This window comes from Taudactylus pleione, unplaced genomic scaffold (assembly GCF_031769625.1).
Source record: "Taudactylus pleione unplaced genomic scaffold, aTauple2 ptg000305l, whole genome shotgun sequence".
Lineage (NCBI taxonomy): Eukaryota > Metazoa > Chordata > Amphibia > Anura > Myobatrachidae > Taudactylus > Taudactylus pleione.
This window is the reverse complement of record NW_028284706.1, coordinates 2,478,748-2,503,883: the sequence shown is the minus strand read 5'-3', so window position 1 is coordinate 2,503,883 and position 25,136 is coordinate 2,478,748. Positions and strand designations below refer to the sequence as shown.

The 25,136-nt window shown below is 44.3% G+C and overlaps 1 protein-coding gene and 1 pseudogene across 3 annotated transcripts in view; both read left to right on the top strand.

Annotated features, from left to right (window-relative positions):
- ARID1A (AT-rich interaction domain 1A) overlaps window positions 1–25,136 on the top strand; it is a 69,220-nt gene that overhangs the window by 27,752 nt on the left and 16,332 nt on the right. The window lies entirely within an intron of this gene.
- On the top strand, window positions 15,101–15,219 carry LOC148511519 (5S ribosomal RNA; annotated as a pseudogene).

Sequence of the window (25,136 nt, the reverse complement as noted above, 5' to 3'; positions counted from 1 at the left end):
CATTGGATTTAACTATATGATCTTTGTTCAGATTCTCACTGATTGTTGTATTGTCTGTATATGTGTGATTGTATGTTGAATCTAGCTGCTACTTTTTTAAAAGATTGTTTCCAGTTTTTAACGTGTAATTCATATTAAATAATTGAACTCTGGATCACTGTTTATTGTTCATATTGTTATTTTAAGCGCTGTGTTATTCTATCAGGAGATACAGGTACCTCCTGTACTCTAACTTGGTACAGACAAGGTGGGAAACCTCTACCTTTACACGTCCTGTTATTGTCACAGATGCTGATCTCTCTAACCCTGACTCCCCTCCTGGAGGAGGATGAGTTGTTCAGAAATTGTTATTCCTGCCTTGGTGCGAGCTGTCTTATTAAGAAGCTGTCTTATTAATAGAAGATGACGAGCCAGCCCCTAAATCCAAGCACCCTCTGTTTAAACGACAAAGTAGCTTCAGCTGAGTTCCCTCTATCGGATCATCTAGCTGAACTCATGGCTGCAGCCTGGCAATCTCCTGGAACCTCATGTTCCACTTTTACTGTGGCTCATTAAGCAAAATGGGAAACACCCCTGTGGTGGATTCACATGTTATGCGTTTAATTGCGCTAAGTTGCCTATTCCTAAGCTTCCTTGAGGGATCCTACGGATAGGAAAGTGGAAGCTTGCCTGAAATCAATATACTCTTTCAGGGAATGTTGCCCGTTCAATCATGGCTATTGCATGAGTGGCTAAAGCTATAGGGAGCTGGGCTGACGCACTTGAAGACTTTTTTTTTTTCCCCCCCTCAGATGCTTCTAGGGATCAGATGTCTTTTGTTGCTTGCATTCGAGATGCAGCTTCCTATATTGGAGAAGCGACAGTGTATGCCAGTCTCCTATTCTCTAGAGCAGGCCTGGCCAACCTATGGCTCTCCAGCTGTTGTGAAACTACAAGTCCCAGCATATCTTGCCAGAGTTTTAGCATTCCCTAATAGCAAAACTGTGGCAAGTCATGCTGGCACTTGTGAAACTACAACAGCTGGCGAGCCACAGGTTGGCCAGGCCTGCTCTAGAGTCTCTGCTGTGTCTGCCCGCTGTACCCTGTGGCTACGCTCATGGAAGGTAGATGCGGATTTCAAGACAGGCCTAGAAGGGTTACCCTACAATGGGGAAATCTTGCTTGGCTCAGTCCCTGACGAGTTTGTAACCACAGTCCTTTCCTAGGCAATCTTCTTCCACTAGGGCCGCCAAACCCAAGACCTGGATCACCAGACGCCCTGCTTGCAAACCCGAGGAGAAACCCTCAGCCTGACAGGACGGCCCTCCCTCTGGGATACCCCAGAGTGGGAGGCCGACTTCTTCAGTTCGCCCAGTGCTAGTGTCAAACTGCCACAGATGTTTTAGTAAGAAAAGTGGTCTCACGGGTACGCCCTCTCATTTCTCAAACTGCCTCCCCACCAGTTTTTCTAAACGGACCCTACTTCAGACCTGAATAAGGCCTTACAATACAGTCCTTGCTGCAAGCAGAGGGAATTGTGCCAATCTCACTAACTCGGTGAGGGACTGATTATTCTACTCTTTCTAGTTCAGAAGCCAAATGGGTCTCATCGGCCTATCCTCAACCTCAAATCTTTGAACAAATTCCTCAGGGTACTCTGGTTCAGGCTGGAAACCCTACGCTCAATCATCCTATCTATGGAGCCTGGGGACTTCATGGTATCTCTGGATATTCAGGACTCTTACCTCAGGTACCTATAGCGCTCTCACATCAGCGATATCTCCAGTTTGCTATACAGCAACACTTCCAATTTCAGACACTGCCCTTTGGACTATCCACAGCTCCACGGGTGTTTACCAAAATTATGCTTCTCATGGCTCCCACCTACATGGTCAGGGTGTCCGACTGTTACCATGTCTGGATGACCTCCTGCTCCTAGCAGGATCCCCAAAAGTGCTTCACTGCCATCTGCAGTTAACCATTGCTTTCCTGTACAAGCATTGATGGTTAATCAACTTGAAAAAGTCCTCCCTGAAACCCTCACAGTATGATTCATCTGGGAGCCCTGCTGGATTCTCAGGATCAGAGAATCTTTCTGACATCAGACAAGATATCCACACTTCAACTACGAGTGTGCATATGTCTCCACAGTCGCCGAGTGTCGATCCACTCAACAATGCAAGTTCTGGGATCCATAGTGTCCACCCTCGACATGGTGGAATATGCTCAGTTCCATTCCAGGTCCTTTGCAAAGGCTGATCCTCTCCAGGTGGAACGGGTTACCACCATCAGATCAAAGCTTCGACGATGGCGCTCTCTCCAGAGGAGCGTCTGTCTCTATCTTGGTGGCTACAGACATCTCATCTAAACAAGGGTTCCGGACTGGGTAATCCTAACAACGGACGCCAGACAACCTGTACAGGTTCAGTACGACAATGCCACAAAATTGGCTTACATCAGTGAACACAAATACGCGCTATAGCATGTATTTTACCAGTTATTGAGGACCAGGGACTCACTTTTCAAGAATGGGTGGGTCGCCGGGGACGCGCTCCGCTACAGCCAATCCCCTGGGCTTCTGATTGAGTAATTGATGCCCCGTCCAAAGGCTATAAAAAGAGTAGGAGGGGCCACTTCAGGGGGTGACATGTGGCACCGTGACCCGGAGTGAAGAAGGCCACTGCAGCCTGCATGGATGAGCAAAGATCAGACGATGATGCTATAGCCAGAGGTGCATCGGTCTCTATTTTGGTGGCTACAGACATCTCACATAATCAATTGTAGCCCCTTTTGGATCCTGGACTGGGTAATCCTAACAACGGATGCCAGTCTCCGGGGCTGGGACGCAGTGACCGGCCCTCAATCCTTTCAGGGCCATTGGACTGCAGTCAAAGCAATTCTTCCAATCAACATATTGGAACTTCAGGCATTATACAGGGCCCTCAATGATGGCAACACATTCTTCATGGCAAGCCCGTGCAGATTCAGTCCGACAACGCCACCACAGTGGCTTACATCAACCATCAAGTCGGGCAGCAATGGCAGAAGTGTCCCGCATTCTGACATGGGCGCAGTGTCACCTCCCGGCCATTTCGGCAGTGTTCATTCCAGGAATTTTCAATTGGGAAACGGACTTCTTCAGCCGTCACGACGTGCATCCCAGGGGAATGGTGTCTTCACCAAGAGGTGTTTCAACTCATGGCCTTTCGTCAATCATGCCAGTGTCCTGGTCCAGAACAAGAGATGCCGAAGCAAGCTTGGTGTTCACTGTCAGTGAAGTGGACCTTCCAGTTTGCGTATCTATTTCTTCCTGTATCCCTGCACGGTCCTGGTGGCTCCAGCTTGGCCCAGATGTCATTGGTACTCAGACCTTTGGAGTCTGTCCATCGACACTCCGTTCCTGCTACCTCAGCGTCCGGACCTGTTATCTCAGGGTCCTTGCCTTTTACCTGGACTTCGGTCATCTGTATTCCGACATCCATCCTAAGGTCCAGGGGATTCTCTAGCTCAGTCGGCAGCACAATGCTTCGAGCACGTAACCTGCCTCAGCCAGGATAATACCACAGAGTGTGGAATACTTATTTCCAGTGGTGTAGCTCTCTGGATTACGACCCTCTGGTGTTTTGTATTTCCAGAATATTTGCATTCCTTTTTAGCTGGATTGGACCTCTGCCTACGCGTGACCTAGTTGATAGTAAATGTCTCTGCACTGTCAGTGTGGTTCCAATGAAGGATAGCTCCTATCCTGGATTCGCACCTTTTTCCAGGGTGTTCTCCAGATTCAAACTCCCTTTGTTACCTCTGTGACTCCTTGGGAGTTGGCGGTAGTTCTTCAGGCCCTCCAGCGCCTCAGCTGTTCAGCTTTGTAAGGTGGCCACGTGGTCTTTCACCCAGACCTTTCTAAGATTCTATGCATTTGATACCTTTATTTTGGGCGCTAGATTCTCCTCTCAGCGCAGGAGCTTCCCCACCCTGTGGAGCCTATTGACCCTGAAGAAGAAAATGAGTTATGGTAAGAACTTACCTTTTTGTTAACTCTTTCTTCGAAGTCCACAGGGCACCCGGTCTGACGCACTTGGCTTCAAATGGGCTATGTTACTGGTCACCGGTTTCCCGTATCCTTCTGAGTGTGATTCTTGAGTGTTCCAGTCGTCTTCCTCTTTCCTGCTCCGGCCTTTGGCTACTTACAAACTGGGGTGCCTCTGGCTTGAGGGCGCGGTATAGGGAGAGGGGATCCAATGCAGCCTGGGAGCTGAAAGCTTTAACTGCGTGGTACCCGGATTTGGTTCCCATCACTACACCCCAAGGTCTCCCTATGGACTTCGAAGAAAGAGCGTTAACAAAGGTAAGTTGTCACCATAACTCTAATTTTTACAATTAATTATACTATTTTTACGGCTAATTGCGGCTTATTTATTCAGTTTATTTGAAGTATCACAAGTGTTTTATTAAGGGATCACCATGAAATTTGGACCCCTAGATAACTTTTTTCCTCCCAAATCTAAACAAAATTACTTTATCTGCCTTACGTTTTGAATTGCAGCACAAATTCAAGAATTTGGAACAAAAACGCAAGGTTAAATCAAAATTGGATCCCATATTTTTTTTTTTTAGGTGTTAAACAGAGGTTTACATTACTACCACAATAAAAATCAGCATGGTACGCTGTTTCATAGTGGAGAAAAAAAATACTACTTCCTTGGATAGTAGGCACACTTCCATCATACAGAGGACGTGAATAAATATCTCTTGAAGGTCAAGATAACACATTGTTTTGGTGCCAGCGTTAATATTTCAGGATGAGAAATAATGGGCGGAATTCAATTCGGCGCAATGCTGAATAGCCTCAGGAAGGAGCTCCCGGGGCTATTCAAATCAGCGCGCCGTTAAGTCTTACTAAAGTGCCTGCAGCGAGGCTGTTAGCACTGCGCTAAGCCGGCGCTTTTGTCAGATTTCTCCAGGGGGTGCGAGAAGAAATTCTTTAGTCGGACCAAACATAGTACTGAACTGAATATCTCCGGGAGCTCCTTCTGGGGCTATTCATCGCTTTAAATTGAATCGCGGCCAATATGTCAACTACATGCTGCTACTAAGCCAGGACAGAATCTTTGCCCAAAATGCAGAATTCAACTCTCACTGTATAGAACAAACAGATCTGCCAACAGAAGAAGTTGAATCCCTGGTGACGAGTTGAACTGAACCTGCAGAAACAGATGAGCTAAATTAAAGTATTACAAGCCTTGGTTGTACACCAGTGAAATTGCATCTGGTAAAGAGAAGACAGGGCATACGCTTAAAGAAATAAAGAGCAGGCAAGTAAAGCCATTCAATAGAAGCTTACTCAAAAATTTGGGTAGACGTTATGTGCGCTGATGCAGCTTCTACCCCATGTAAAATTGGGGGTTTGGGTGGTAATTGAAAGGGGCGCAATGCCCCCCTGTCATTATCTGCTCTATCTACAAGATAGCAGGCTCGATAGGCAGGGCTATGAATGAACGGTCAGTTTGCCTGACCATCCCGTCAGCTGCAGCTATCAATATCGACGGCTGCAGCTTGGCGATGTCCTATCCCCACAGCAGGGGCATCACTGTCCCTGCTGCGGGGGCTGCCGGCTCCAGGGCTGCACGCGGGATCTCACGATGCTTGCAAAATCCCACGCATGCTCAGTTGAGCTGGCCAGGACTGAGTCACAGCGCATCAGCCAAGCGCTGCGGGGATTGCTGAAGGGGGGAATTAACACTCCTCCAATGAGCTGTTAATACATCTCATTGTTCGTGCTTCCTGCTTTGCCTCGGTAAAGTTGCAAAGCGGGAAGTGTTATAGGAACAATACGTGCCGCTATAATACATCTCCACAATTCTCTTCCAAGCACATCACTAGAATCACCCCATATATGAAAAGTGTGGAGAGGCGCCACGACAAGAAGTAATAAAAATATTAATTCTAGCACCAAACCAATCAGCAAATGTGTTATTCTGGCCTTCAAGAGAAGTTTTGTTCCTTTTAATCACGTCCTTTGTGTAACGGAAGTACCTACTATCCAAGGAAGTACTGGAAGGCAATATACACTGTCTGCTGACACCTTAAGGAAACTTAGACTGTTGCAACAGGTTCCAAACAAGGGGAAAATTTTATTGTTGACTCCACTTCAGTTATCTTTGTTTTTAAATTTCATGGCTTCTTGTGTAAATGATGTATGCAGTACTACAGTAATCGAACGTCAAATTTATTATTTATTTTTCACTATGCAAGAGTACCATGCTGGTGTGTGTTTTTTTTTTTTTTTTGTGTTAGTAATGTATACCTTTTTTGTTAAGCTTCTAAGAAAAAAAATTGGGATATCTAATGTTGATTTAGCCTTGCGTTTTTTTAATTCTGTTCCAAAATGTTGAATTTTGCTATAATTCAAAACGTAAGGCAAATAAAGTCATTTTTTTGGTTTTGAATTTTTGATTTCGGGAGGAAAAATACCTTAGGGGTCCAAATTTTGTGGTGGTTCCTTAATAAACTGTGGTACTTCAAATAAACTGATTAGTAAATGGTTTCCGAAATATTGATTTTTCAATTAAACTACCGGTCAGTCGAGATATTTGGCAGAAATAGTTTGACATCCCTTCATCTAAAACATTTTATAAAAATCTGAGGTGTGGTGGACACACCAGGTTAAACTGACATGGAATGACTCCAGTACATGTTCACTGTAGTAAGACTCTAGCAAATGTGTCCTGGTTGTCAAAATGAACATCTTACTGTGTATTCTTTATAAACCAATTCTATTTAAATAGAAAAGTACCAAATAGCCGCATACTAAGTAAAACAGGATTATCTGATTTAACGCTTGGTCATAGCTCAATCCATCTAAAGCAGTCTAATTTTGAATTTTCATGTTGCTTGACCTTATTTTAAAAAAATAAAATAAAAATCTTTTTGTCTATCACCCCTTTATGCGAATAGATCAAAACAAAAAATATTTTTCTTTTGCGCTCATCCTTTTAGAAATGGCAGCCAAATTTCAATCATGGCGAAGAGATTTTCGTGTTTGTAGGCATGTACGCACATGCAAATATCTCTGTACTGGGAGGCTGTAGAGCATTGGGACAAAATCCATTGGTCTTGGATCTACATTTTTGGTCTCACAATGATTACCTTGCCTCACTTCTTAGTGACTGAAAAAGTCAAGGTCTATATGATACTAAAGCTACTGTGAAATTTTAAAGTTTGACACTGAACCTAAAGTTAAATACATTTTTTTTTCTTCTTTTTTTTTTCAATTTTCATAATCTTAACAAAAAAAAATTTCTTGAAATTAATTAAATTTTTTTAATTGCAACTAGCTGTTGCCCGCTGATTTGTCCATGATGAAATTTCTTGCCAACAAATTTTTTTTTTTTTGAGGTTTTAGTTGTATTTCCTTGCATGGGGGTCCTGTCGCAGGAGTGGCCCACGTAACCAGCAGTCAGGCTGGTGGCAACAGCCTTTACCCACCACTTGCACCAATGACACTGACTACTCTGTGCATAGACTATCTGTGTAGCTTATTCTATTCAAGTGAATGCGGTGCACAAAGCACCTCTACCCCCACCCTTTACTGGCCGCATGCCAATTTTGTTGTTGCTCAATTTTAATTTGACAGATCGAGATGAAGCAAAGTGCAGGTTATTTCTAGGAGTTTCCACTACAAAATGATGCAGTTTTAGGAAAATCTGTTTGGTAGTGTTTGCGCCAACTTGGAACAGACCGATATAATGTTTTTATTAGTATAGATAAAAAGCTAGGTATTTTTAACAGATTAAACACTAAGGATTAGGGCAGAGGTTCCCAAAGTTTCCTGAAACACTACACCTTAGAGCACAGGTTCTCAAACTCTGTCCTCAGCACCCCAAACACTGCATGTTTTCCAGGTGTCTCCACAGAATCACAAGTGAAGTAATTAGCTTCACCTGTGGAACTTTTAAAATGTCAGCGAGTAACAAATACACCCGTGTACCTGCTGGATGAACTGTAAAACGTGAACTGTGTGGGGCCCTGAGGACCGAGTTTGAGGACCTCTGCCGTAGAGTATCCGTATTTTTTTCACGGCACTCTTAGGCCAAAAGTTTCTCATTGAGAAATTCAGAAAAACTTATTAAATTAAGTAAATTGTGCTTACCTGTCATGTTTAGGTTCAGTTATATGGTGGTAGACAGGGTTGCGCTTCTGTTTGTCCACATATATTATGATTGGCAGCCACTAGCACTGGTTTTGTTTATCACATTGACCATAAATACTTTGAAACAGTCCTGGACCACCAACCTGTGGCACCCCTGCAAGGTCCCTAGGGCACCCAGTTTGGGAATCACTGGATTAGGGTAGTAATTTGATTACAGATGGCTAGGTACAATATGGTTTTGTTTGGTCCACTTTAGTATAAAACTTTTTCCATTTTCAGTGGTTTAGTAACCTATAGATCTTGCCTTGAGCCAATGTCTACATTTCTGCCAATCAGAAATATTTAGGCCTAAAATAGGTTAAATTTAACAATCATATTTTTCAACACCTCCACTTTGGTGATTCAATTCAGTGCAATGTTGAATAGCACCTGGAATGAAAGCCAGGTGTTTAGTCATGATAACCTGCATTCTCCTACTTAAGTGCTGGCCTCAATGCTGTTAGCGCACTCACTAAGCTGAAGACCAGTGTCGTGGCACTAGTTTAGCCAGATTTCTGCTTGCACTTCAGGAGGGTGTGAGCTGACATCCCCTAGTAGCAGGTTAACAGTGCGGCTGATTGAAAAACTCAGTGAATGCATTCCAGGCGCTATTCAAAATTGCACTAAATTGAATTGTCCCCAAAGAAAGTTGATCACATATCCAGACTCTTTTTTTTTTTTTTTTATACTGCAACATTACTGTTGTGTACCTCCTACACACAACTGACTCCTGAGATAGGTGCACCCCGAAAAGTCATAATTTTACAGTGTTCTGATTGAGCCCCTTTCTTCATGCATGAAGTGTGACAAGGTGATCAATGTGTGTCCAAAAATGTAGCCCAAATGTAGAGGAGAACAGTTTTTGCCCTAAACTCCTGGTTTGGATGTCTAAAGTCCTAGTTTAAGCTCTTGGTCTACAGACTTTGCACACACCTTCTTCTTCCTTTTTTTTTTTTTTTCTTCTCACACCGAAGGAGGCTGTGAGAAGAATATGTCAGATAGACGCCCATTAGCTGCGGCAGACAATTGAATTGGTCTAATTAGACTCTTCCCAAAAAATTGAATTCCCCCCCTTGGACTCTACCACCCTCCCAGTCCTGAGCGATTTGTGCAAACTCCTGCAAAACTGAAAATCACTCTTGATTTAAAGATGGCTGCAATTTCTAAAAGGAAGCGAGTAAAAGAAAAGTATTTGTGGTTTTGAACCTTTCGTATAAAGGGGTGATAACTGACAAAAATGTAAAAAAAAAAAAAAAAAGTGAAATAGTCAAGTGACCGGTGTTGGACCACTTTATCATGATTGGTCCTCCTTGGTTCTCAATTTATGGGTGACCTTTCATTACAACTTGGTAGGAACATAAAACTGCAAAGGCAACTATATAGTTTAGTATAATACAGGTTGAGTCTCCCCTATCCAAAATGCTTGGGACCAAGGGTATTTTGGATATTGGAATATTCCTTATTTTGGAATATTTGCATACCATATTGAAATGTCTTAGGAATAGGGCCCAAATCTAAACACAGAATGCATTTATGTTCTGTATACACGGCTTGAAGTTATTTTTATACAATATTTTCAATAATTTTGTGGCTCAAACAGTTTGTGTACATACATGAAATTCATTTGTGTTGTATACACCTTATACACACAGACTATAGGAAATTTTATACTTTAATAATTTTGTGCCTTAAACAAAGTGTGTACATTGAACTATCAAAGGTTTCACTATCTCCATCATGCTAAAAATATTCCGTATTTCGGAATATTTGGATATGGGAGACTCAACCTGTAGTAGTAAACTTGCATTAAATGCACAAATAAGGGTTGGAATTTTTTTTTAAACGAGAGCCCTGTTTACACCAATTTTTTTTACATTCCTGTTTTAAAGATAAAAAAAATGATTCTTGCATATTACGTAGCAATGTTTCACATTATTAATATATTAGAAACCTTGATTTGCCATGTTTTTTAATTCTTTCTAACCAGGGATGGAAAAAACTTGTTTTTTTTCCAACTCTGATATACATGCATCAAACAAATGACAAATTAATTTGTCAAGAGTGTTTCTCATAAATTCTCAGTTGATTCGTTCAAAAGGTACACCTTAAGTACCCTTACCTCACGTTCTGGAGAATAAAAATGTAGTGTCCAATTAGTTGGAAATTGTTGCGTTTCATCTAAAAGATAGACTTCCTCAGGTAGATGTAAATGATCTTATCCTGGGAGATATTTATAGCAAAATGGTGTGGCATGGACCTATGAAATACTGGATCACTGTGCTTTTATGAAACAATGAAAAGCAAGTGGCTGTGAAAGACACCACCCACAGCATATGCAAGTCAAGAATCTGTCTCTTATATTTTATATCGGTTATTTATATAGTGCACACATATTCCACAGAGCTTTACAGAATAGAATATTTGCCCATCCACATCAGTCTCTGCCCCAGTGGATCTTACAATCTATATTCCCTACCACACACACACACACACACACACACACACACACACACACACACACACACACACACACACTCTCTAGGGTGTTGTTTTTTGTCAGGAGCCATTAACCTACCAGCATATATTTGGTTTGTGGGAGGAAACCATGCAAGCACAGTGAGAATATACAAACTCCACACAGGGCCTTGGTAGGAATTGAACCCACAACCTTAGTGCTGTGATGCAGTAATGCTAACCGTTACACCATCCGTGCCTAGTTAGGGGAGTCCAAGAACCACAGAAACATAGTCTGATCATGTCACAGTAAAGAGTCTGTCTACTATACCTCTAACGAGATGCTCTATAAACATTAAATATGATGGGTCAACTATATATTCTATTATGGCCAGTTTCTATTAGTTGATGGCGGGCAATAGCCCAGTCTTTAATAAATGTAATGAAAAAACATATGTACATTCGGACATATAAAAAGTCTAATTCAGACCTTTTGGGGAGTCCCTATTTAAACAGATCACAAACATCTAGCAGGCTGTATAAATTACCAAAACAACATTGTCCTACTTAGTTTTATAAGGCGTACTAATATTTTATTATTCTAATATTTAATTAAAAGCACACAATGAGCTAATAATTTCTTAAATTTGTCTTATACGGATGATCTCGTACATTTAAAATATTAACATATGAAAAAGTAGACAATTCCAAACCTTCATAAAGTCAATGGGCTCGATTCAATTAAGCACAAATTAAATAGTGCTGGGAGGGAGCTCCTGGAGCTATCCAATTCAGCACGCTGTTAAGGATTTCTTCTCGTACCCCCACCAGGGGTGCGAGCAGAAATCTGACAAAAGTACAGGCGCGATGCTGTTTTCTGCTCTTAGCACGGCGGAAACAGCAACACGCCAGGCAGTTTAGTCAGGGAATGCCTGTTTAAACACCCTGTTTAAGGCTCGAGGGGTGGGAGAACGGCCATTTTCCGACCTAACAGCTTGCTGATTGGAATAGCTCCGGGAGCTCCCTCCCGGCGCTATTTAATTTGCGTTCTATTGAAGTGAGCCCAATGTGTTTAATTGGAAAGTCCACTACTTTCTCTGATTGCAGTTTGCCTGTATCCTTTTCGCTCTTCTGCCCTTATATGTTTTAATGGATGCAAAGTCTGTTATTTCCCAGTATGTTCGATATTTATACAGCATCTTTCTCCCAAAAGAACTCTACACAGATCCGCAATTAAGCACACCCAAGATGGCAACAACTGGGTACACACCTAACCGATATATCTGCAGATCGAGTGATCTGCAGGTGATGGTGGTTAATACACACTGAACAACCATCTCTCCGTGGGTCCTGCTGGCCGGGGGTCGCAATGCAGCATCCACTGAAAGTGTATGGGTGGGCGGCTGATCACCGTATACACAGAAAGATGGACAGCTTTATCTGTCATGGGCTGTGCAGCACAATATGTTTGCACAACATCTTTCAGACATATCACTGGTACCCACTGGCTGACGGGCATACGATTTATTGGCCAAACAATTGAAAAGCCCAGAGGTTCCCAAACGCGGTCCTCAAGGCTCGTCAACAGTCTAGGTTTTGGAGATATCCATGGTTGAGCTAGACCGGGTTTGGGAGCCTCTGGACTAGCCAATATATATGCCAGTGTGTACACAGCGTTAGTCTCTGCAAGCATTCACTAGTGCCTTCCCCATTGGAGCTTTGGCTAAGATCCAAGCCACCCACACCGTGGTCCATTTTTATCAGAAGCCTGTTTTTGTAGGAGGAAGCAGAGAACCCATATGAAATCCATGCAAACATTAGCAGAACATATGCCATATTTGTTATAGAACCCATGACCGCACTGAAGGATGCAAATATCACTGTGACACCATATGAAATGGTTATTAAAGTAATTAAAATTAACCTAAAGACTGCTATATCTATATAAGTCAATACAAATGTACATTACATATTTTTTTTTAATTGTATATGCCTTCTTGCTGACACATTTTTGCTTCAGTTTTGACGTTCCCTGCAGTGTTTGACCACTCTTGTTAAAATTAAATGAAGTTCTATGGTAAGCTTGTTGGTGACATGGTACACACTGCTATTTACTCTTGGCACTGTTTTTCAACATCTTTTTATGCCTTAAGAGAGTAGCTTGCTCAGTGATGTATGCTGATTATTATTATGCGGCTTGCCGGAGGTAGCCTGTTCATTCAGGCACCATTCGGCACCTGCGCCGCTTGGTTTTCACGTGCTGGAGCCAGGCAACCTCTCCCCATAAACAGCGACCGTACTCTTTGTCCCAAAGAAGACCACCCCGGGCATCTGTTTCATCCATCCCAAATAGACATCACCTTAGCGGGACGCCGCTTATGGACATATTCCCCCTGTTTTTTACTTTTTTCACTCCTAACTGATGCATCATTCACCAATCTGAGTTACATTTATTGACAAATTGATTATCCTACAAGTGCATCTTTTCTGGCTTACTCTGGTTTAGCGCATACTGAATAAATTAATTTAATTTTATTTCCCACTGTTTTATAACTTTATTGCTAATAGCCATCTTTCAGGTTATGTAATCTACTTCCATGATTATTTATAATACCCATTAAGCCCGAATACAGGCATTTACACTTGGCACCAGCTACTTGCAGTTTTTCTATTCTGACATATATATACCATTTGTTTTGTATGATTAAGACTGATAGTATTATATCATTTTACATCAAGGTACAGCGCTGCAACACTCTCCTTTGATGCTGATTATTAGTGTGTGTATGTTCTCCTATTTAGTATTGCACTATATTTAAGTATGCGGGGTTATACTTGTGATACTGTTGTGTTTTTGAAAGTGAAGACATTGGCGGGAAATTCAATTGTTTTTTGGGTGCCCATTGGATCAGTTCGATTGTTCCTCAGTTAGGATATGAGGGCGTGCCTGGCACATACGGACATGTTGGGCTGCCCCCAAGTTCGCCTGTCTCTGTGAATAGATGCTGGGCACATGCGCCCAGCATCTATTCACCGGCTATGATCGCTTTACCGCTATTTTTCCCGCCCACGGGACACTGCGTCTCGCGGGTGGGGACAGCACCCGGCAAGAAGTTAAGCAATTTCAAAACAGCCCAGCGGGAATGCTAATAAGATAATCAGGACAGCGTCTGAGAGATGGGGGAGAATCCCATGCTCTCTGTTGTGGATAGGGCAGGTAACGCTTTACTTTCTCTTTCATCCACTAGGGGACACTGGAGGTGCTTACGCTGGGGTATAGAGGCATGGATAACTGGAGCCGGCACTTTAATTAATTTAGAAGTGTGAAGCTCCTCCCCCTCTATGCCCCATCAGCCCTCAGTTTAGAAAATGTGCCTCATGGAGCTGGTCACAATTTTCTGTGCTCCAGCAACACATTTTATTTATTTAGGTTTTCTTTATTTTTACATCTTTTGACACTTTTAGGTACCCTTCGCCACCTCTCTAAAGGTGGGGTCCGGGTACCTGGCGCCCTGTCCTTATAGAAGGCAGGAAGGAGTGCACAGTGCTTATACTAAAAGCACTGACAGCTCCTTGCCGCCACAGCACATTCTCAACAAGGTAGAGAGAAGTGCTGAAAACACTGCAGAGAGACTCCATCGGGGACCACGCGGTGAGTAACCACCTGCGCATCCCCCGGCTCCTAGCCCCGCCGCTGCCCAGCGTTATTACAATTCTTAGTGTGCTGGGCAGCTAATGCAGACGGCTCCCTGCTTTGCTGACTAGGTGCGTCCCGCTGTTAAGACGCTGAAACCCGCTCTTACACTGCACGCGGGGCTGCTAAGCAGAGTCTCCTTATCTCCGCGCGGGGCTGCTGACTTGAGCGCTACAGCGCGGCACCCGGCTCTTCCTCCTCCTGCTATTACAGGAGGCGCGGGGCTGCTGACTGAGCACTACAGCGCGGCACCTGGCTCTCCCTCTACCCGCTGATTAAGTGGCCTGGTGTACATGCGGTGAGGCACGCGGGGGGGAGGTTACTGACCAGACACCTTGTATAGCCCTTTAGGGCATAAAGAATGGGCGGAGCTTAAAGGCAGCGCGGGTCTCTCTCCTCTACGCGGCAATGGCTGTATAACAGCGGGGCTGCTGTCCTCTCATACATACTGCATCTCCATTACAAGAAGATTGCAGTGTAAGAGACACAGAAGGCTGGACTCCTCTGCTGCAGGACAAGTACATCTCCTGATTACATCCTGGTAGAGAGGCTGTAAGTAACTGGGGTGTAAGTGCAGGGGAGTCTGATCTGTGGGAGGGGGGTTTCTCCTCCTCTGTGTCCCACAGCCGCCTTGTTTTTTATCTCGTCTGTGTCTTTTCTGTTTTATGCTGTGTTTCTCTGGGTGACTGTGTGTACCATGTCCAACAGAACCAAGGCTTCTCAAAAGCTGTTTGTCTGTTCTAAGTGTAACAACAAACAGACCAAGCCACATGCCACGGGGTCCAGCCTACGGCCATACCACCATGAACACGTCTGATCTCGTCAGATCTCGGAAGCTAAGCAGGGTCAGGCCTGGTTAGTACTTGGATGGGAGACTGCCTGGGAATACCAGGTGCTCTACGTTATGTGATGCTAACAACTGATCCACAGATGGTGATTACTAACTCTTCTACACCGCCATGGGCCACTGACGTGGTAGGAGTTATGTCAGACTTAGCAAAGTTGGCTGAGGCGCGCAGGTCTTAAACTCCCTGGATAGCTGGGTTAAAGAAATCTCCAGACACCTGGGTCAGGTAAGGGGTGCAGCGGTGCCTGCACCCTTCACTTCCTACCAAAAAAAAAAAAAAGAGTACGCTTTTGTGACTTTTTAACGCCTGTTCTCCAGTCAGAAGAGTCAGTCGAAGAATTCCTCGATGTGCGGTACTTACAAGACAGCATCTGTTGAGCAATGCAGCCGGATAAGCGGTTCCAAATTTCACGTAGGTTTCCATCTAGCTTTTTTTTTTCCCATCATCCATGATGGAGAAGTGGGAAACACCTCCTCCTATAGATGTAACTGTTTCCCGTCTCTCTAAGTAAACGGCACTTCCGGTGTCGGGAGCTACTGTTTTAAAGGACCCTTCGGATCATAGGTTGGAAACAACACTAAGATCTATATATACCGCAGCGGGAGCTCAACTTAGACCTACCCTTGTTACCGCCTGGGTTAACAAGGCTGTGGTTTTCTGGGCTGACCAGTCAGATTAGTGCTCGCATATCTGCGTCTGCTATTTCAGGATCCCAGAAGACCTTATACTGGACATTCATTTCATTCCTTTCAAGCGCCTCATTCCTTTCGTGGTAGAGCCAGAAAGTTCCCACTCAACCAGAGGCGGCAGAGGTAAAGGTCGTCCTCACACGGTTGCACGTAGACCAGAGCCTAAACCAGTTGAGCAACAGGTGGCATGACTGTCTTCTGTCCCACCTGGGGTCTCCTGCGGTGGGAGCCTGCTTGCAAGAATTCAACAAGTTTGGAACCAGACCTCTTCAAACACAGTACCAAATAGACTTCGAAGCCCCTCCCTCCAACTCTGTTCTCCACTACGAATTCTACAGGAGGCTCTCAGGTCTCTATTGGTGTCATCTGTGCTAGTTCCGGTTCCGGAGCATTAGCGAGGTTTGGGGTTTTTTACTCAAACCTGTTTGTAGTGCTCAAACCGGACGGTTCGGTCAGACCCATACTAAGCCTTAAGTCTTTAAACCTGTATCTGAAGATGTATTGTCCAAACTCATGTCAGTCATGATCGCTCTCCTTCGGTCATCAGGAGTGAACATCGTGAGCTTAAAACCAGGGGAGTTCCTATTATCCCTGGATATCAAGGATGCTTATCTCCTTGTTCCCATTTGGGAACCACACCAGGCTTTTCTGTATTTTGCCATATTAAGATCATGGCCGTTCGGGTTATCCTCAGCTCCCTGCATAATCCCTTATTTGGACGATCTGTTGCTCAAGGCTCCATCGGTATCTCTTCTATTAGATATGCCTTACTGACCTATCACACGCTAACCCAACACGGTTGGATAATCAACTTCAAGAAGTCAAATCTCAATCCGTACCAGAAACTTCTATTTCTGGGCATGATATTTGATACGGAATCACAGAGGATTTTTCTTCCAACAAACAAGGCCAGGGATATCCTGTTAGTTCAGCTGGTCCTCAGAACAAGGAAGGTGTCAATGCTTCTTTGTCTGCGTCTCTTAGTAGCTGCCTTTTTGAGGCGCTGAAGTTCGGCCGGTCCCACTCCAGGGTTTTTCAGGTCAGGGTCTCATCTGCTTCTACATCGACAGCTCCGTCCGAGCCGGTTACCAGAGTGGCCCTTCTCTGGTGGACGCAATCCACCAAATTTTTTAGCGGGAAATTCGGAGTGGGAGACTGGATCATCATAACACTGATGCCTGCCTCCGAGGATGGCAAGCAGTAGTCCTCAATTTCCACTTTCAGGGTAGATGGTCTCCTCTAGAACAGACGTGGCCCATAAATGTGTTGGAACTCAGAGCGATTTACAATGTTCTGATAGAGAATAGTTTCTACAGGCTCGTCCGGTAAGAGTTGAGGCCGACAACGCGACGGCCGTCGCTTACATCAATCGCCTAGGGGGAACTCAGTCGCATGGCTATGTGAGAAGTAACTCAGATCCTCCGGTGGGCCGAGAACCAGTCAGTAATCCTGTCGGCGGTATTCATTCCGGGTGTGAACAACTGGGAAGCAGATTACCTAAATCGACAGGATGTCCATCCCAGGGAATGGAGGCTTCATCCATCGCGCTGATACGTCGATGGGGAGGTCCTCAGGTGGACTTCATGGCGTCACGACTGAATTGTCAGCTCCCGGTATACGTGTCCACAACTCCAGATGCGGAAGCAGTAGACGCTCTGACAAGTCCGTGGATCTACAACTTTGTTTACCTTTTTTCCTTCTATTCCGCTTCCTCGTCTTCTACAAAGGATAAACAAGAGACAGCCTCTGTTGTTCTCGTGGCTTCGATCTGGCTTCGGAGAAGTTGGTTGTCGGACCTTCGGTTCCTATTGTCGAATGATCCGTGGCCCCTTCCTCTGCGCCCGGATCTTCTACAGCAGGGCCCTTTTTCATACACTCCAACTTAGCACAACTGCGTTTCGCGGGGTGCCTCTTAAAACCGATATCCTAAGATGCAGAGGCATCTCAGACGCGGTTATTCCTACCATGATACGCGCCAGAAAGCCAGTTTCAGCTGTGTATTATCATCGCTTCTGGCGTGCTTATATCTCAAATGGTGTTCCACTCTGTGTCTTCCGTCTAGGACTTTTCGTTTGTCTCGGTTCTGCTTTTCCTTCGGACAGGTCTGGATTCTGGCCTTCGTCTGGGAACCTTTAAAGGTGCAGGTTGGTGCCCTTTTACATTTTCTTTCAAGGGAAATTGGCCGTCAATCCTGAGGTGCAGATGTTTCTTCTAGGGGTCTTGCATGTGCAGCCCCCTTTTTGTACCTCCAATAGCTCCCTGGGATCAAAATTTGGTGCTTCTGTTTCTTTAGTCGCCCATGTTTGAACCTTTTGGAGGAAGTTGATCTTAAGCACCAGTCTTGAAAGAATGTCCTCCTCCTGACTCTCGCTTCGGCTCGTAAATTTTCAGATTTTGGTGCTTTGTCTTATAGCCATCTAGGGCGGAACTCCGGACGGTACCGCCTTCCTTCCCAGGGTTGTGTCGGCTTTTCATTTCGATCAGCCTCTTGTGGTACAGGCGACGGTGAAGGACTCTGGTGGTGGTTCTACCTTAGATGCGGAAAGTCCTAACCATATCCATGTTGCCCGGACAGCATCCCTTCGTAGTCTGAGTCTCTTTTTTGTCCTCTTTGTTGTTCGGAGGGGTTGGCCAGCGTCTAAGCAGAGTTTGGCATGTTTCATTTGGCTGACTATTCATCAGCCTTATGTTAGTGCCGACCGTGGGCCTCCTTCGTCCATTTTGGCTCATTCCACACGTTCTGTGGGTGAGTCATGGGCTGCCGGTAGAGGAGCCTCCACGTCACAATTGTGCCATGCGGCCATTTGGTCTTCAGTTCTCACTTTCATCTAGTTTTACAAATTTGGTACGTTTGCTGCTTTGGCATACCGTTTTGGCCGTCTAGTTCTGCAGGCACTGCAGAGCGCTCCCGCCCATTGGGAAAACTTTGGGACGTCCCCAGTGTAAGCACCTCCAGTGTCCTCTAGTGGATGAAAGAGAAAATGGGATTTTGGTACCTACCGGTAAATACTTTTCTCTGATTCCACAGGGGACACTGGACGCCCACCTCTGCGCTCTTTGCCTGCCTGTTCGGCTTGTTCCATATGTTGTATGATTCAGTTATTTGTGTGTTCTTCTCTCCTTTTTTATTACTCAGCTTGTTCTCCATCTCCTCTCGGTCTTTCATTTTCTAAACTGAGGGCTGATTGGGCATAGAGGGGGAGGAGCTTCACACTTCTAAATTAAAGTGCCGGCTCCAGTTATCCACGCCTCTATACCCCAGCGTAAGCACCTCCAGTGTCCCCTGTGGAATCAGAGAAAAGGATTTACCGGTAGGTACCAAAATCCCATTTTTTTAATAGGCTTGAAGTAGAGTATCATGTTCACACAGAACATTGCATTTTACCTCCATATTTCAGAACTGAATCTGACCCCAGAAATCCAAGGTTTCAGAAGTGTAGAAGGCACCAGAACAGCTTCTGACGGCTATATGCATTAATTCGCAGAAGGCTTAATCTGTTTACAGCATATGGAGGTGCGTGTAGAATCAGGCTACCATAATTTGCAGATAAATGCACAATTAAACGTGCTGTTGGTAGCGCCGGGAAGGGGTCCCTGGAGCTATTCAATTCAGTGTGCTGTTAAGTCCAACTATACCAATTTTTAAATCTGAGAATGCCGGTTCTTGCTACTTAACCTAGGTGTTTATTTACGAGAACCGACATTCTCAGACTAATGTGCCGGCCACGAGGCTCTTGGCACTGCGCTAGGCCGGCAAACAGCCTCGCGGCCGACACTTTAGTTGGATTTCTGCACGCACCCGCAGGAGGGTGCGAGAAGAAATCCTTTTATCGGGCTATCAGCGTGCGAACATTATATTAAAATTTACTTTGAGAACCACTGAAATATAGTATAATTTACTTGAAGTGCCAAACTGTCCTCAGGACAACACACAGGTCACGATTTTCAGGTCACCTAGCAGGAGGGTATTCAATCGGCAAACTGGCTGACGTAAGCCAGACAACCTGCTTCCCGATTGCTTTATCCCGGCGAGGGTTAAATGACAGGCCTCTAAATCTAGACGCCTGTAATTTTTTCCAATGCTGGGAGACCGGCGCCCGGCATCCCGATTGTAGGGATGCCGGGCGCCGCGAGCGGACATCTGTGGGGGGGAGGGTTAGGTTTTGGGCACCCGGGTGGGACTTAGGGTTAAGCTCCATAGCTAATGCACAGTAACCCATAGCTTCTGGGCTAAGCGCCTGGAGCTATGAGTTAAAAGCTTGTGGCCAGCCGCGATAAGATTCGAAAACCACAGTTAACTTCTGTTTTTCACCTCAGGAGGGTGCAAACAAAAATCTGTTAAGTGCAGCCTTCAGGCTGTAATTTAATAGCCCTGGGCACATAACCTAATAGCTACAAGCCGGAATTCCTCCACAAGAGGGTACTTATAGGGGGTGATGCAATTCAGCGCGATGTTGAATATCCCAGGGAAGGAGTTCTCTAAGCTATTCAATTGACCTCGCTATTAAGTCTGACTACACTATTTCTACTCTCACCCTCTTGAGGTACGAGCATAAATCTGCCATCCGCAATGCTTTTTTTCTGGTTTATTGTAGCTCTAACAGCCTATTGGCCGGCACTTTAGTCAGAGACTTCAGTGGTTCTAGTCAGACTTAACAGTGTGGTCAATTGAATAGCTCCGGGAACTCCTTCGCGGGGCTATTCGGCATCACGCTGAATTGAATCACCCCAAAGTGTGTAATATTGTAATCTGTTTATAGATCTTAATGTAAGTTTTATAATGGGCATACACCAGGCATAGTTAAGACCCAAGTGGAAGGGTTTTCCCTTAAGTGGTACACACTTGTGTGATCTGCAATCGCGCCTGGACATCGCATGATTAACGGTGCGTGCTGTAGTGGTTAATGAAGGTTGGAACGTTCTCTTCCATCCTTCATTAGCATGCATGGTGCCGCATGCCATATCTGGTTTGATGTGCAGCACATCAAACTTGACGACGTTGCGTGGGAGCGCGCATATCAGTTTGCCCAAATCTGAACAACATTGCTCCAGTGTGTTCCCGGCCTTAGGGCCAACCATCGACATACAGTGCCTTGCAAAAATATTCAACCCCCTTGGCTTTTTGCCTTTTTTGTTACATTACAACTCGTATATTTGTTTTTCTTTTTAATCTGAATTTTATGTGATGGATCCGCACAAAATAGTCTAACTTGGTGAAGTGAAATGAGAAAAGTGTGTGTGTGTGTATATATATACACACACACACACACACACACACACACACACACACACACACACACACACACACACACACACACACACACACACAGAACGGCAGGCACTCAGCAGGACCAACAAACTTCACAATAATAGAGCCAGACGGAGCCGGTATCTGAGTCAACGTTTCAGCAGTCACGCTGCTTTTATCAAGACATGTCTTGATAAAAGCAGCGTGACTGCTGAAACGTTGACTCAGATACCGGCTCCGTCTGGCTCTATTATTGTGAAGTTTGTTGGTCCTGCTGAGTGCCTGCCGTTCCCACTGTATGCATCACCTTTTTTGCATGTGCACCCAGGCAAGTTGCGTTATATATTTCTGAGTGCCGGACAATCTGTCAGATTATATATATATATATATATATATATATATATATATATATATATATATATATATATATATATATATATATATATATATATATATATATATATATATATATAATCTATTTTTATATATTTTACAGTTCAGTAAATTGGCATGTGCATATGTAATCACCCCCTTTGCTATGAAGCCCCTCAAAAGTTCTGGTGCAACCACTTACCTTCAGAACTCACATAATTAGTGAAATGAAGTCCACCTGTGTGAAATCCAAGTGTCACATGATCTGTCAATATAAACACACCTTTTCTGAAAGGCCCTAGAGGCTGCAACACCACTAAGCAAGAGGCATCACACCATGAAGACCAAGGAGTTCTCCAAGCAAGTCAGGGACAAAGTTGTTGAGAAGTACAATTCTGGGTTGGGTTATAAAAAAAAAAAATCTAAATCTTTGATCCCCTGGAGCACCATCAAATCCATAATTTTCAAATAGAAAGAACATGGTACCACAACAAACCTGCTAAGAGAGGGCTGCCCACCAGAACTAAGACCGGGCAAGGAGGGCATTAATCAGAGAGGCAGCACAGAGACCAAAGGTAACCCTGAAGGAGCTGCAGAGTTCCACAGCAGAGACTGGTGTATATGTGCATATGACCACAATAAGCCGTACACTCCATAGAGCTGGGCTTTATGGAAGAGTGGCCAGAAAAAAAATGCATTACTTAGTGATAAAAATAAGACACGATTTGAGTTTGCCAAAAGGCATGTGGGTGACTCTCCAAATGTATGAAGGAAGGTGCTCTGGTCAGATGAGAATAAAATTTAACTTTTCGGCCACCGAGGAAAACGCTATGTCTGGCGCAAACCCAACACATGCCATCACCCCAAGAACACCATCCCCACAGTGAAACGTGGTGGCAGCATCATGCTGTGTGGATGTTTTTCAGTAGCAGGGACTGGGAAACTGATTCGAGTCGAGGGAATGATGGATGGGGCTGATACAGGGATATTCTTGAGCAAAACCTGTTTCAGTCTGCCCATGCTTTGAGACTGGGACGGAGGTTCACCTTCCAGCAGGACAATGACCCGAAGCATACACTCGAGTGGTTTAAGGGGAAATCTCTAAATGTGTTGGAATGGCCTAGTCAAAGCCCAGATCTCAATCCAATTGAGAATCTGTGGTCAGACTTGAAGATTGCTGTTCACAAGCGGAAACCATCCAACATGAAGGAGCTGGAGCAGTTTTTTGCCTTGAGGAATGGTCAGAAATCCCAGGGGCAGGATGTGGCAAGCTTATAGAGACTTATCCAAAGCGACTCGCAGCTGTAATTTCCGCAAAAGGTGGCTTGACAAAGTACTGACTTTAGGGGGGTGAATAGTTAAGCACGCTGAAGTTTTCTGTTGTCCTAAATGTTTGATTCACAATTAAAAAAACAAACCACAACTTCAGTTGTAGACATGTTCTGTGAATGAAATGATGCACACCTTCAAACCATTTTAATTCCAGGTTGTGAGGCAACAAAACATGAAAAATTCAAAGGGGGTTGAATACTTTTGCAATGCACTGTAATAGGAGAGAGATTCAGATGTGAAGGGCACAATTAAAAGAACATAGAGATAATCTTTGTCCATTCGCAATGTTTCCGATGTTCCGATGGTTCCAATATTTTATTTGTTAAAAAAAATATATATTTTTTTTATGAAACCATTTTGCATAAGTTAAAATGGATGTTCCTCATCTAATTCACTCAATAACAAAAAAACAACGATTTTGGCATGGTTTTTGGGGGAAAAAAATCGTCAGTTAAGTGGTTAACTTCACCTGTCAGTGGATAGAAGGGGAAAATCAGTTCAGCACAAGTTTAAGCTCCTGGGGCTATTCAATTGCCCATGCTGTAAATTAGTCGCTAGCGAATTTCTGCTCGCATTCGCATAAAATGTGGGCAGAAATCTGCACTAACGGCAACCAGCACTTGAATAGCTCTGGGCACTCGTAACCGGGAGCTTAACTAATATTTATACTGAATTGAATTTCTCCCTTAATGTTATGGCTAAATATATTTTCTCTAGAACATCCTGCCATGTAGAACTAAGCATATGAAGGCTAGTTACTTATGTATTTTATTTTCTATTCTCCATTTCTGCACTTTGATAGTGACATTTGATAACTGAATAAAATTGCTGTTTGTTCTGCAGGAGATGAGACTTTTGTTGGCTGTTATCTATTAATCCCTATTGCTCTGATGCTGCCTACCTTTCCTAGCGTTCAGTGGGAAACAGAAGAGGCCTGCTCCAATTAATGATCCTGGTACTGCAGAGAATTCTAGGCTCAATAATACAATCCCTGTTTAAAGATTTTAGGTTTATTTGTACATAAGAGTATAATTGGGCTTGTTTATGAATAAGGTGTAAATGTGCACTGTCCCATAGCATCCAATCAGACTTAGGACTTTTCTCATTTGTACTACATCAGTGTTTCCAAAACTCATTCCTCAGGGAGCACCAACAGTGCGTGGTTTCCAGTTCTCACAAAATCACAAGTGAAATAATTAGCTTCACCTGTGGGTCTTTTATAATGTGTCGGCCAGTAATAACACCTGTGCACCAACTAGGGAAAATGGTAACTGTGTACTGTTAGTGCTCCCTGAGGAATTAGTTTGGGAAACACTACTAGACCAATAAGTAATTGACTTTAATGGGGAGTAATCTCAAGTTAATGAACAGGAAATTGCATTTGGTTTGAGCTGCACATTCCAAAATGGAATAGCGTTGCCGCTAGGCTGTTTTAGCGCTGCGCCCTGCCCTCCTGGAGGGCAAAAAGCACCCTGCCCTCCAGAAGGAGGGCAAAAAGCACCCTGCCCTCACAGCCTGCGGGTGCCGTCTTCACCCACAGGTCGCAGCGTCCCGTGGGTGGGGAAATATGCGGTGACCCTATTCTCTCTGTCTGCAGCTCTTGGGAGCTGCCCGGCGTGTCTAAGTGTCGGGCACGCCCCCAAGAGTGACGAAAAGGCGATGTGTCTTAGACACGCCCCCTTTTCCAATGGCCACGCCCCTTTTCTAGCTCCAGTGCCCTGCCTGCCGCCGGAGCTAGAGTGAACACTAATGGAATACATAGTCTATGGGCTCGATTCAAGTCAGAGTGGTGAATTGAGTAGCCTGGGAGGGAGCTCCCGGGGCTAAATCAATTCACTGTGCTGTTTGGTCCGACAGTTGCCAGTTAAGTCGGAGAATGCCTGTTCTTGCGACGTAACATGAGTGTTTAGTCATGAGAAACAGCATTTTCCGTCTAAAGTGCCGGCCGCCAAGCTGTATAGCGCTGCGCCAATCGGGAATATAGCCGCAACCTCGAGAGTGCGAAAATAAATCCTTTAATTGGACCAAACAGCATGGCGAATTGAATAGTTCCAGGAGCTCCCTCCTGGGGCTATTCAGCATCGTGCTGAATTGAATAGAGGCCAATGTATATATTCGCCACATATTACTCATACCACCAATTGCCCCGTTACTATGAGGCAACAATACTAACCACTGTGCTACAGTTTTTTTTTTTTTTTTTTGGTGGAAATGTGCTTTTATTTCCTGCAACTCATCTTACTAAACATTACATCCTGTATATCTAGCAATATGGGTACTTGCACACCTGCAGCAGACATGTTATGTACAATATAGGTAATGTAATCGAAGC